Source organism: Columba livia, chromosome 2, assembly GCF_036013475.1.
Source record: "Columba livia isolate bColLiv1 breed racing homer chromosome 2, bColLiv1.pat.W.v2, whole genome shotgun sequence".
NCBI classification, from domain to species: domain Eukaryota; kingdom Metazoa; phylum Chordata; class Aves; order Columbiformes; family Columbidae; genus Columba; species Columba livia.
The window spans coordinates 36,206,808-36,221,641 of record NC_088603.1 but is presented as its reverse complement, the minus strand read 5'-3'; positions in this window follow the sequence as shown (position 1 = coordinate 36,221,641).

The window sequence follows — 14,834 nt, the reverse complement described above, 5'->3', positions numbered from 1 at the left end:
TTTGCCAACAAGTCGTGCCCTGTTTCTGTGTCACCAGTGTCCACTTTCCTCAGCTTCTCTTTCTGTTCACATGTTGCTATACTCAAGAATAATCCCCATTCCAAAACCAAATCCAGCATAAGCTTCAGATCGAAATCACTGCTATAAATTTCTACAACTCCAAAAAGAACGGTGTGTTCTGGAGTATTGTGTCAAAATTTGCCACACTGAATAAAAATAAAAACAGCAGAACAAACCTGGCTGAAGGCAAAGCAAATATTGTACGGAATAACACCGGCTTGTATTAAACCTGCAACATTTTTACTGAGGCATATTTTTATTGGTTCATTTAAAAGGAATTCTGGAATTAAAACCCATAATTAGCAAGCGATTAAAACCTAAAACACGGGACTAGAAGTTATATATCACCTCACAGACAGCTCCTTCTTTGTCTCGCTTCCCTCAAAGCCAGCTTGTGAAGTGGCACTGAAACCTGACTGTTTCTCTCTGATTTGTGCAAGTACAGCTAATAAAAAGCCAGGAATTTCCCATTTTTGGCTATGAAAAGGAAGTTTCCAATATTGGAATCACTAATAAAGTGAATAGCCCCTCTCTAAATTGCCTTATTACTTCCGTCTCCTTCTCCAAGCTTGGAGGACAATATAATATTTAAATGTATCCTGGCAACAGCCCAACTCAAAAATATTATACAGCTGGTCCTATTGATTTCAATGTCTGTGGAATAAATGACTACCCATGTAAGTAAAGGAGACAGAAATAAGACCCCAAATTTTAATATTGAAAACATGTATTTTAAAAATGCCTAAGAATTCTCAAGTAATGAGCTTATCTTTTTTTTTTTTTTTTTTTTAATCACAACCTTAATACATGGTCTTAAAATCTGATTTAAAATCTTCACAGAATGATGCTGTCAATATTGAAGGACATCCCTGTGTGATGGTAGGAAGCAATCTTGCTTGGACCATTTCTACATGGGTTTCTTCAATAAAAAACATTACAATCCTCTGGATTTGAGAGGGGCTACACAGCTCTTTTCCTTTGATTTTCTTTAGATTGTAGCACAAATGTTCTGCAGAACAGTCCACTGTCTAATTTTAGAACATAAACTGATCTCTATAAAAGGGATTTTTTACTAAATGAGGAAATTAAAAAATTTCTTTGTCAACTCAGGTACAAATGGAGCCCAGGGCACTTGCTAAGTACATTTTGCTGTTTTAAAAAGGCATATAAACAGTAACCTTTCACAGCAAGTCCATACTTAAATTCATGTTGGGGAAATGTATATGAATTCTCATGCAAATGAAATGAAATGATTCTCAGGACTGGTTTGTCTGAGTAAGCAGAAGCTATATGAGCTTTGAAAGAGAAATTTATCTGGAGGAAAAATTATTTTTGCCAAAATGATTAAGCATTTGGGGAGATGACTGTCAAAACAGAACCGCAAACTTTCTTGGTTAAAATCTTTATTGATTAAATTCCTGTGAAAATATTCATAGGACAAAGCCATAAATACATTTTCTATTCCACAATGCAATAAAAAAAAAATCAAATACATCAAAATAACATTATGGGTAACTGTAAATTTCAGTCAGATCTGATGATACAATAAATTTCATGCACAGGAGAAAAATGAGGATATTATATTTAGGAAGCATATACTTCCTAATGTTGCATTTAGGAAGCATACATTGTTTTAAAGTATTTATTTTCTAAAAGGATTCAAAAGCATTTTTTAAGAAATGTAAATTAGGCATAAAATGGTGAAAAGCTTTTTTTAAGGCCTTTTTCAGCAGCTGTAGATGTGTCACGAGAAATAAGACACGTGCTGTTCTCTATTAAGACTCAAAGCAGAACAAAGCAGAGGACAAGAGGTGTAAAGCGAAGGAGGCATATGAGAGATTTGTCTTTGCTCTTGGTACAAAATAACAAAGCTGGTTCTTCCATCAGATTTTTGTCACTGAACAGAGGCACAAATTCCTCTCCCCCTCCTGCAGGCCAGGGTCTCTATGCAGAGTTCAACTGCACAAAAATTTTGAAAAATCCAAACAGCACCTTTTTTGACCTTTCAAGAATCATGGTGTAAATGAATTACCAGGATTATGATAGGATGAAATGCCATCATCTAGCCTCGGGGCACCTAGCGACCTGTGTGAGAGTCTGGATCTGACCCCACATGAATTCCCAAGATGTGCCACTGTATTTGTATTTCCACTATGAATCGCACAGCTTTTATTTGACTGGAATCAATAAATCGAAAATATGTTATTCATCTGAGTTACTACTTAACATGCTATTTTTCAGCAGAATCAACAGTCTTATCAGTGTGTGTAAACACTCTGTGGCTTTATCACTTGAGCACTAACACAGAATGTGATAGTGAAGTGCCTGCTATTTAGATATCATTTCCTTGATAACGAAGTTACATGGAGAAGACCACTCAGAGCTTGGCAAGGTGGTGGTTTTTGTTTTGTTTTGTTTTGTTTAAATTGGCAAGGTTTTGGTTGATTTTCAGACCATCTGAAAAAAACCCTCCTAAGGAAATCTGCTGAACAGCCACCTGGTCCTCAGCTGCTCTGATGTTCAGGTTAACACCCACCAAAGCAGCTTGTGAGAGAGTTAATTCTTCTTTCATCTCAGGAAATTACTGAAGGTAGTGGGCTACCCGTAATTCGAAGACATGAGAAATTAAAATACTTGAGAATTTCTGATCTTGGGGGAAATAAGGTTAAGTGCCTCATTCACATTTTTATCTGATTTAGAAGAGAGAAGAACAATCAGGAGACTGGGAGAAGGAATATTTATTTCAATTAAGTTTCAGCTCAGCTCAGTTTAATAGTGGTGAATCCAGCACAGAAGAAAGACCATGTGTCTATATATTAACAAAGAAAAGGTTCACCTCCTCAACTTTAACTACTAGTAATCATCCCCTATTTGTAAAATTAGGCTGAGCAGTTTTTAAAAGGAAAGACTTTAAGGACTGAAAGAGAGAGGCATTTAGAAACAATGCCATTTCTCCAAAATCAAGCTCAGTCCCCTTGCTTGACTACAGAACCGCTCCTTCTCTGGCACTAACATCACTGCTGACTTAAAAGCTCTTATAGCTCTCCCTCAATAGAGCACATAAACGTAACCATATGGTATGAAGAAACAAAGTCACAGAGAACAGTGATCAACAGGCTGCTTTCAAACTCTCCCTGGTCAGCCACTGCTGAAAAGCAAGTGCAGCTTAATCCTCACCCAGAGCTATACCTCTCAGGGGAATTTGGGGCACAGTTGATCTCTGCCTGTGATACAACTATGTGAAGGGACGTCGTGACAAATGAGAGGTCAAATGAAGTCTACCGATATCTGGTAGCTAAAAGCACACAGATTTGGTCAATCATCAGCAAAAAAGTTGCATTGCTGCACACCATTTCAGCTCAGATTAATTAATATTAGAGACATCTTTTCTGAAAAAAAGGCAATTATGACCGTAGACTAAGCCAGTTGGTAACTAGTGTGTTGACCACTTATGAGGCAATTTAAATAGAAAGTTAGTACTGGTTGTGACACCCTAGAAAGAAACATTTGTTGAGCCTGATTATTCTTCATATAGAAAATATTTATGAAACGAAGTCAGGCATACTTAGCATGTTTGTGTCCAGTTCATTGGAGACAGTGTTCAAAACCAGCTTGTTCTAAAAATGTCACCAAATTAAAACAGCAAAGATCACTGGAAAGTTAGTTTATTTACCTTGAGAGCTTAGGTATGCAAACTGAAATCACTAGGAGCAGTACAAAACTCAAACGCTGGGTTATCCAGAGCACTTGCTACATCTCCTTTCCAAGATTCTTCTGCATATAAATTGTACCATTCAGCTCCTGCCATCCTGCAATCCATATCTGGATTGTGTGGTACATCCAACAGCAATTTGTGTATTTAAGGAGAGTATGGTGTACCCTGGCAGGATGTGAAGGGAGCAGGACAGAGGATGGCTGCCCTAACAACTCTGCTTCACCCTCTTTACAAGCTTACTGCAATGCCTGTTTTCACTTCACCGGCCATTCTAGTTTCAGCACTACTTTTTTCTTCTTCTGTGATAAGCATTTTCTTCCCTGTTCTTCCCTGCTCTCAGATAAAACACGAGGCCTGTCCTTCAGTTCCTCAGCCATCTGCAGCAAGTCAAACAGGTGGAGAGCTCCAGATCTGCAGTGCAGCTAGTGTTATTTATGCTCCTTGTCCAGCATCTACCAAAGTGGCCTCTAAGCTAGCTACCTATATCCACATGATGCCTCCATAACATAAACTGCTTACAACAAGCACTTCCCCAACCACTCCTTCAGATGTCATTGCTTCGGTTTGATTAGGAGGGATACAAACAACAGCAGGCATCATCAGAAGAGATTTTGAGAGAGGACAAAAGTGCGGTAGTGTCCTCAAAGGAGAAGACACTGGTTAGAGGTCAGGCTTTCCTGTGGAAGAGGCAAACACCGGTTCTTGTTTGGTAAACTTTGTTCTAGCTCCTATTACATGCTTCTGCTTATCTTTTCCCCCATGGCCTGACAGGAATATTGGAAGAACAAAAAAGCCCACAATAAAAGTGTTTCTTTCTGTTTTTCCTGCTTCAGAGGCTGCCACGCTAGGGGAGATCCCCCCAGTGGGGAGAAAAGGCTACCTTCCAGATTTGGGAGAGGACAGGTGGTGGAGTTACCCACAGACTTCCCACAAACTGTGCAGGTACTGATGCTGTGCTCCCCCTGATTTGTGTTTGCTTCTAATTGCTTGGGATTTCTCTGAGGAAACATGATGATTATTGCAAAATTCTCAAGTAAGTAAGTCTTTAAGTCTTCCACTGAAATATACTCCTTTCAATGGAACAAATGGGTTTTGTTTCAAAAAGAATGTGTCTGAGGGAAGTTTTCTCTTGGCTGATTGAAATTTCTGCTGGGGAGAGGCTCCCTCTTTTTCTCCTTTTATGTTTACCTTCACCAAACACTTCCTATTTTCTATCATCTCATTGGTGGAAGATTTACGTGATTTGAAGTAATTCCCAAATGATCAGGTATGCCATCATAAATTTTGCCTGAGCAAATGGCTCCTTACAAAAAAAATCTCTGTGAAGTTTTCATTCTAAACAGGGCAAAACCAGGACTGGTCCTTCTTAGTTTTAAAGTTGAAATAACTGAGCAGTTAATTATATTAATTAAAATTAAATCTAATAACCCAAGATAATGAACTGTATTTTCATGTTACGTGAACAGGGCAGAAGAATCCGGCAAATGAGAGACTGTTTAGTTTCTAAGAATCCTCACCCTATTCCTCTCACAGACATTTCAGTCTATAGCAATATCTATGAAATTTCTGTTTTCCTTTTCTCCTGTTCGGGTTTCATCCTTGAATACTTTTGAAGCAAGTAGATATTCAAGTGCCCAACTCTGCTATTTTGTTTAAAGACAAATGTAAAATAAGATGTCGAAAAAGTACCGCCCAGTGCTGTGCTCTCTAACAGCCAAAATAAAAATTAAGTTGATATTAAGGAAGAAGAAAATACTCAGCTATTTTTGTGGACAAGTCTTGCTCTGATATTCTGCCAGTACACTAGTATTTTGTTAGATGCATCCTAACTAAGCGTTGTTTTAAGAAAATAAAAATAAAGAAATCATTAAAAACATGTTGTGTCTGTTCAAATCAAGGCCCTAGTGATCAGCTTCAGACCCCCAAGGTCACTTGGCCAGCTTGTGATTACAACAGCAACTTCAGCACTCAGTATTGTCCTACGGCTGTGGCAGGTCAATGGAAAAATGTTCTTTAAACACCATAAGCATCTGATTGTGCAATACCTAAATCAGTGTCATTGATTATTCACAGTGCTGGACCGCTCAAAGCTGGGGAAGTAATTAGGGCTTTTTGTGTGGATTATCCACTGAGAAAAGGTCAAATAACTACAAACAGTGCCAGAAAACAGGAGTCACCAAGGACCTCAGCGTCCGTGATCAGTTAAGAAATGCTAAAGCAGGGTTTGATAATGATGTGCTTATGCCAGGTTCTGCAGGATTTGATCATTCTGTCATAGAAATCCAATGAAGCATGAGTGATGGCTACTTTTTTCCCTTGAAGCTTGCTTCAGGTCCCTGATGCCCGTCAAGCAAGTTTGTCAGTGAAAGTTGACTGAGAAGAATTTAAAAGGCAGTTTTTGTTCCAAGGGGAAATGTACATATATATATATGTATATATGTATTAGTGTGTGTGTAAGTAAATGACTGCCTGGTCATTTTAGACACATTCTTTCTAATTTAGATCCAAATACCTGTTTTCTTCCATCTTTTGTCCTCCCTGCTGAAAAACCTGCCTTTGCTGATGTGCCAGGCTGCACCTACTCACAGATCTTTTATCAGAATACAGCTCCCAACACTCCAAATGGGAAGTCTGTACAAAGAACAGCCTTCTGCTAATGACTTTCTCCCTATTGAAATGTGAGAAGCAATAAAAGGAGTCCCTAGTTTTGTAACAGCATTTCCAACATTTGCTGAGTTTACAGGGGCGCTGCTACTTAGCAACACCTTGTAAATTTAATTGCTAAGCCAGGGTGTACAAAGCATTCCAGTTCCATATGGGAGCCATTCCTTACAGACCTTCATCCCTGGGAGCTCCCAATGTTGTAAATCTCTTCCTCTCCTCCCGTCTCTGAATTGCACTAACACTTCGGATGATTAGGGCTGCAGCAGCGATCAACATTTTCTCCTAGTCATTCCTTTCCATTGGTTATTTAAATGAGGGATTATTCTGTTTTCCCATTTTAGCCCATAGATCAATCATTTAAAACAATAGACAGAGGTTAGTTCAGAAAACTGGTGCGTCAAGAGGAACATGTAAAGGCTGTTCTCGCGCAGGAGAAAATAACTTTATATTACTCGGGCTGAGGGAAAAAAAACAATGAAAGAGGGCACACAACAAAAGGAAACAAACAAAAAGGAAACAGTGGTAGCTAACAGTATGTAGGTCTGGCTAAGTAAAGCCAGTCTCTTGTATTGCCGGTAGTGAAAACACAGGAAGGGAGAGCAGGACAGAGCTAGTCAAATGGAAGTAATGGGGGCAATTGGCAACGCTCTTGCTTCTGCTTCACTGTGGAAGAGCATTCCAAGTGTGAAGTTTTTATTTTTCATGGAAATCTTACTGCTCTGGCAAATGGAATGCTGACAAGCTTTGGACAGGCTGAGCAGCGAGGCCATCTTGTAGGTGAATAAGAAGCATAGAGAGATTAATAGTTCCCCTAAATTCACCAAGCATCTAAAGGTAGGCATTTAGATATCTGGTGTGGTTATAATCCTTGAATTTATGGTTTTGGCAAAAGAACTTGTCCTGGTAGAGACTTCATCTTAAAGCTATCAGGGTGGTCCATCTTCTTTAAAATGTCTGCTTAATCATTGTTATCTGGAAAATCTCTCTGTCACTTTCATCTTAGGACCCCCATTTAACTCAGACTTTAATGATGTAGAATAAACATTTTATTACTACAATTTATGTGAGGCCCAGTGCTGTGAGGTAGAACTGCAACCCAGTTATTACATTTATATAATAAATTCCACAGGGTGATTAATTTACCTTTAGTGTTCTTAAATTTGTTACTGTTCTATATTTGTCACAATATTAGATATCAGTGTTTTGCAGACTTCTGGAACCATTTTATTTGGATTTTTTTCCTTTTTATTTTCTTTTCTTGCTTTCCACTGAGATTAAGCAGGTAGCTCAGGTACAAAGTGATGAACTCAGGAGGAGTGATGAACAGGCAGGAAGCCATGATGTGCAGAGTCAGGTACATTTTCTCTTTGCCTCAGAACAATCAGTACTGTCATGTTCCAGACTTTCCGGTACTCTGCAGAAGAGTTTGTAATTGGATCAACTGTTACCTAGAAAATATATGCTTGGGAAAAATTAAAAAAAAAAAAGAAGATAGGACATAAGAGGGAAGTGAAAGGTAGCATTTCAGGTGAAATTCAGCTCAGAGTAAAATGCTGGGCAAAGCTGCAGACATCACTTAAGCCTCAGAAGGAAGATTTACTGTAGAAATAATCTATTAATGAGATCTTATTTCCCAATGATAAAGCTGAACTTATCCCAAATGGCACTTCTATATACAGAAGGGTGCCAGCACTAATTTTTGCAGGTATCCAGCTGCAGAAAGTTCCATGAGGCTGAAGAGAGGTGAAGCAGAGAGGCCTTCGATCCACATGTATTTCCACGTTTCTTGGGGCCCTCACACCGGTGGGAGGGAAGGTGTGGGAAGGCTGAGATGGGGCTGGGTTAGGTTGCAGAGCAGTCCTGTCTGCTGGGCACGGCCCAAGGGTATTTCATATCCCTGCTCTGCTCTGCGCTTCATCCACGTACTTGGTTAAGCAAGGAATATGGCTTAGAGCAGGCTTTCCATTCCAGCAAGAATTTGGAAACGGTTCTCTTCTGCAGTTAATCCTTACTGGGATTAGCAGCCTTATCGCTATTTTCCATGTAACTGTGATAGGGAGATTTCACTATGGCCCTTTTATCATCTGTACACAACAAAGAGGATTTGAGTTCTGGCACTTGCTGTTATTTTAGTCAGTAAAAATAGAAGTACTGCTTAACTATTTCATCAGATTTTAATTTTATTTCCCACCATGAGTTATACAGTAAAACTTTATTGTAACATATAGTAATTTAAGGTATATAGCTCTCCTATCAACAGCTGTATTCTGATTTGTAGTCCAATAAGCTTTCTCACTGCAGATTTCATGTGTACAGTTGTGTTGAGGTGTAATATATCACTGCAGCATTTTTAAACTCAGAGCAATAATGTATTCAATTAGGCTGGAAATAAAACATCTAGTTTTTCTTACAATAAATCTTTTACTAAGCCCTCTACATCACATGTTCAACAAGGAAATAATACATGTCATTCAGACTAAGGGTTATTGTAGACTGCTGAGGGAAACATGAAATTCTGGAGGTTTCATCAGTCCTGTGAAATCCTGCAACAAGGTAAGTGTACAAATTAGGAAAGGATGTAATGTGTGACTAATGACACCTCTTGGGATATTCTTTGAGCACATATTTACTGTTATGATCAGTAGGTTCATTCACACTGCAGGAGCTGAAAAGTAATACCAAAGTAGAATGAAAACACCTCTGAGTTCATTAGATGTGGCTGTAATTCAAACTCAGAAGGCATTTATTTTCTTCTCTGTCATTCTTCATATTACTGGAAATATAGTGCTTGAGCTCCTAATAAAAGTGTTATATGTGATCACGTATCTACAGTCCCTGCAAAACACGTTTACACCTTGGCATGTGCAGCAGTGCCACAGTCTGAGCAGCACCCTAATTCACCCCAGATGTCTCTTTAAAGGAAATACTGTAGTAGTGCTACTGTTCATAATATTTTCTGAGCATTGCCTTTAGTACTTTGAAAGACTTTGATTTTTCCAAGTGTCACAGATATCTGCAGTCACTTCTTTTTTTTTTTTTTTTTCTTCCTGTGAAGGGAAAAGCCATATCATGTGTTTAAATATGAATAACGATTTTGGTAATATTCACACCTGGAAACGCCAGTTGTTGACTATACATCACCCCCTATCCATCAGCTGAATTATATAACAAGGATTTCATTATACACAGTCCCTGTGCAGCAGACAGCTGAGCACCAGAGCACACACGCACGCCAGGATTGTATCGACTATTGCTCTGAGTGCTCTCAGAGAGTGGCGTGCCAGAGCTCTTTATCCACACTTCAGTCAGTATTTCACCAGCTCAGAAGTGTGCCAGATGGTCTGCAGTGCTTGGTGATGCTCACTTCACAGCCAGGACTGTGGTGAATGAGATTCCATGAGTTTGAGTCCTCAGACAACTAACCCTCTCTCTCTTTTAGATAGGGTAGTGTGGATGAAGGGCTCAGCAGGTGTCCCAGTATCACGGTTACAAGGGAGACAAGCCAAACTGAACTGTAGGGATCTACAGTACTAGAAGCACTGAGAAGAGCCAAAACCAAAGCACACTCTTAGAGAAGGGTTTTTCCAGGTCCACAGTTGTACAGACATGCAGGTTTCCTTGGCTAAGTTTACACACACACACAAACTTCAACTCATGCTATCCATACTTTGGAGTCTTATCCCAAAGTCCATAAAGACCATGGTCCACCTCTGCCCATCACAGAATCACAGAATGGTTGAGGTTGGGAGGAACCTCTGGAGATCACCTAATCTAACCCTTCTACTCAGAGCTGGGGCAGCTGGGGCAGGTTCCTCATTGCCCATTCGACATTGACCAGTTGAGTTCTGATTATGTCCAAAGATGGAAGCTCTGCAACCTCTCTAGGAAACTTACTCTAGTGTTCACTGAGCTTTCTTCAAGCTGAATAATCTTGGCTTTCATCCTCTCCTGGTATGTCAGATGCTCCAGTCCTTTAATCATCTTCATGGCCCTTTGCTGGACTTGCTCCATTATCCACATATCTTGTGTACAGAGGAGCCCAGAACTGGACACAGCACTCCAGATATGGTCTCACCAGTTCTAAGCAGAGGGGAATAATCACCTCCATTGACCTTCTGGTTATCATCTTCCTAATGCATCCCAGGATGCTGCTGGCTTTCTTTGCCACTGGGGCACATTGCAGGCTCATGTTCAGCTTGGTGCCCACAGGAACCCTGAAGTCCTTTACTGTAAATCTGCTTTCTGGATGTTTGGCCCCCAATGTGTACTGGTGCAAGGCACTATTCCTCCCCAGGGGCAGGACTTCACAGTTCCTCTTGTTAAAGTGCAGGACTTCACATTTTCTCTCCAGCTGAATCCCTTTGTGCCCAGCAGTTCAGCCAGTTTTCAGTCTATCTTACTGTCCACTGGTAAGTCTGTACTTCATCAGTTTGTCACTGAGGATGTTGTGGAAGACAGTGTAAAAAGCCTTCCTAAAGTCAAGATAGACAACATTATTTGCTCTTACCTCATTCACTAAGCCAGTCATCTCATTACAGGAGGCTATGAACTCAATCACACATGATTTTTCCTTCATAAACACATGTTGACTATATCAAATCACCTTCTTAGAATCACAGAATAGTTTGGGGTGAAAGGGACCTTCAAGGGTCATCTAGTCCACCCCCTCTTCAATGAGCAGGGACATCTTCAACTAGATCAGGTTGCTCAGAGCCCCGTCCAGCCTGGACTTGAATGCTTCCAGGGATGGGACAGCTACCACCTCTCTGGGCAACCTGTGCCAGTGTTTCACCACCCTCATTGTAAAAATTTTCTTCCTCATGTCTAGCCCGAATCTCTCCTCTTTTAGTTTAAAACCATTACCCCTTGTCCTATCACAATAGACCCTGCTAAAAAGTCTGTCCCAATTTTTCTTACAGGTCTCTTTTAAGTCCTGAAAGGCTGCAATAACGTCTCCCCAGAGCCTTCTCTTCTCCAGGTTGAACAACCCCAACTCTCTCAGCCTGTCCTCATAGGAGAGGTGTTCCATCCCTCTGATCATCTTGATAACCCTCCTCTGGATCTTCTCCCACAGGTCCATATTTTTCTTGTGCTGAGGGCTCCAGAGCTGGACATAGTACTCCAGGTGGAATACTTCTTGTGCTCACAGATCAAGCTATTCTGGTCCAAGAAGGAGAAAGTCTTCCATGGGTAATCTTTTGCCTCGCACTGTCTTATTTCTTTGTGGCATGCTGACATTGCAGCTTTTAGAAAGAGAAGGACAAATATGTGGGCAATGCAGATGCCCTGGTTCGCTGGAGCAGCTCACCTCTTTCTGAATAGAGAGCAGGAGGCTGAGACAGCATCTATAGCTGTGAGAAACTTCCCTAAAGAAAAGTGAATAAGTGGTATCTGTGGAGTAACAGAGAGTATTTTTCTACAGTATTCTGATGTTGGGCTGAAAGCACAGCATGTCCAGTAAATGTGGCAGAGCTTTTGATGAAGCAAGAGGGCATGAGGGTGTGGAGGTTGCAGAGTCTGGTTGGCATGGTGCTGTGGGCTCTGTTTAGTGGGACACACGTTGGCAGTGGTAGACTGCTCTTGGCAGTGTTAGCCCTGAGTCTAGAGGTGTTGAAATGCTGGAGATGCAACCAAGAGGCACTGCAGCTGCTACCCTGATCTCACCTGCCAATCCTTCCTCTCTTGGCACCAAGCTTCAGAATGGGTACTTGCAAATTCCCTGGTACTTTGGGCTAACGTGTTTAAAGATGTGTAAGTACTAAATAAATATGCTTATAACTCTTGTATGCATGCTATCACAATAGAGTAACTCAAAGACCAATATTAACTTTTATTTATATATATATATACATATATATGTATATATATATTTTCCCCCAAATTCAATATTACATTAAAAAAGGGTGCAGTCCTGAACACTTCTTGAAGAAAAATCACACTGATGTAATTTTGCTGTCAGGTAAGGAAACCAGAAGGTTTCTTCCTAATGCTTCGTCTCTTTTATAGTCTGTGTAGCCCCCTAGCCCTTCAAAATGTACACAGGGACATCCCATAGCAATGGGAGTGTAAAATATATGCAAAATTACTCATTGTTTAAATATGAAATATGTGACCTCTTTGGGACAAAATAAAAGGAAAGGTACAACATGTATTTAAAGTACATAGCATGTTTTTCTAATCCTTCCAGCCTCATTTTCAACCCTCTGCTCCCACAAAGCCCAGTTAGGCAGCTATGCAGGGCACTTACAAAAGCAGTGCACTTGATGACTTAATGGGCAGTTTAAATTTTGTGGAAAAAAATTCAAATCATTCTTCACAGTTCATTTCTTAATTTGAAAAACCACAGACATGTGAAAACCCAATTTAACCTCCCATTAAAGAATACCAAATTGAAACCTCTCTGAGTGGACAAAACAATTAATACAATTGCACCAAAATATCATGGAAGCAGCTCTTTTTTTTTTTACTTTGGCAGTGGAACACCCCTCACATGGGTATTTTTAAAGTAAGGTAAGGCTCGTGCTTTGAATTTCATGGAATACAATCCAGTGGGGGAAGACAAGGAGAGGAAACAATCAGGGAGAGAGGTTGAGCTGACAGTGCAGTTTCTTTGCAGTGACAACCACATGTATTCATAAATATTTTACAAGTGCAGCTTTCAGACTAGTAAATTTAACTGCCACATTAATGCAGCTTGTAAGTTTATAACCTGGACATTTGCATGTTTTGAATGTCCAGTATTCTGCAGATGATGACAGTAAAAGGCTTACATTTTTAAGGCTCTTCTCTTGTAGAGTGGTTTCTAGCTGTAAGCCTTGTGTTATACTGCAGCTGTGCTTCTTGCATAATACCACATTTCATCAGTTACTAATTCCACTGAAAGAGGTCACAAAAAAACTCTTTATGACATATTCCATGCTGTCCAGGAATGGGGCAGGATCTTTTAATGTCCAAGAACACCACAGAGTCATCTCAGGATAGCTGCAGAAAAAGTTGTATGCTTTTTACATCCAATGCATTTTATTATTAACGCTACAGAGGTTCTACAATGAAAATGATGAAAATAAATCTTGTAATCAGAACCAGTTATGAGCAAAATGATTGCAGCTGACATTCAGAAATGTTATCGAGATCACAAATACCACTATTCAGTATTAAGACTTCTTCCCATAAGTCAATTTTAAAATTAGCGATCATTTGGAGAGCTTAAGTATGGTTTGGCAAATGGTGTGGATCTTTCCACTTATTTGGATAAAACAGGGAGAGAATGACAAATGGTATCATAAAAGGAAGATGACATTGTTAAAGGGCAGACTGGAACTGAAAAAAACCCAGAGGGTCTGCAAGTGTGTGAAGAGAAAAAGCCAGCTATACTGGACTTGGCGAGGGCAAATGCCACGATCGTCCTATAGAGTAGAGGTGTTTTGTATTGAACCTTTTCATCTAGCTCCTGGACTCTGACATTATAGTGACAGAAATGAAGAAAAAGTCAAGAGGAAAGCAATAAAAAGAAAGAACTTTAATCTGGAAATTTCTAACCCATGGTGAAATCTGATTTGCCCTGATCCTGCACTGAAACTTCTTTTAATCTTTCACAAGAATTACACTCTTGCCTGCAAAACCAGACTCATCCCACTAGCTGTCATGTCAGGGAGGCATTAAGCCTGTGGCAAAGGATGTGGTTCAGCTTGTCTTCCCTGCAGTTTCTGCTGATGGCAATTCTGCATATGTTGTGATGACAAGTGAGCCCTTATCTCTGGCATATTCCTCAAGGAAAACCAATGATAAACACCCCAAGCACAGCAATCCTCCCCAGTGCAGGTATGCACTATACCTGTTTCCCTTTACAAGCCAAAGTGAATTTATCCGTGTGGACAAATGCTTCAAGAAAAGCAGCCTAACAACAGAGCTGATGGCTGGCTCCTTGCCTGTTTTCTGCCAGAGTCCAATCCTGTTGATATGCACCAATCTGACTAATTCTGCAGCAGGTAGCAAGGTGGTGCTTGTGAGATGAAATTATACTCCTCAGTTAAATAGACTACATGCTTCCAAATTCTTCTTTTTGCCTTTTGCATGCATGCATCACAATCCTTTGCAGCCAGTTACAACTAAAACCACTCTCGTTTGCTCTTCTAGAAGACATGAGTCTGAAGAATTAGACTCTGTGAATTGCAGATACTTCTTTCCATAGTTTCTAACAAAAGGGATAAAAGGAGTCAAGTGCTTGTTACAGAAACTCAGAAAAACTGCTTTAAAAGGGATTGAATCAATTTCCCTTTAACTCGCTACCTCCAACCTGAGCAAATTTAAAGTGCTCAAGTCAAGTAACTGCAATACACGACTGTGACATTATATCCATACATCCCTCCTTTTTTTTTTCCCCCTGTTCCAGAAG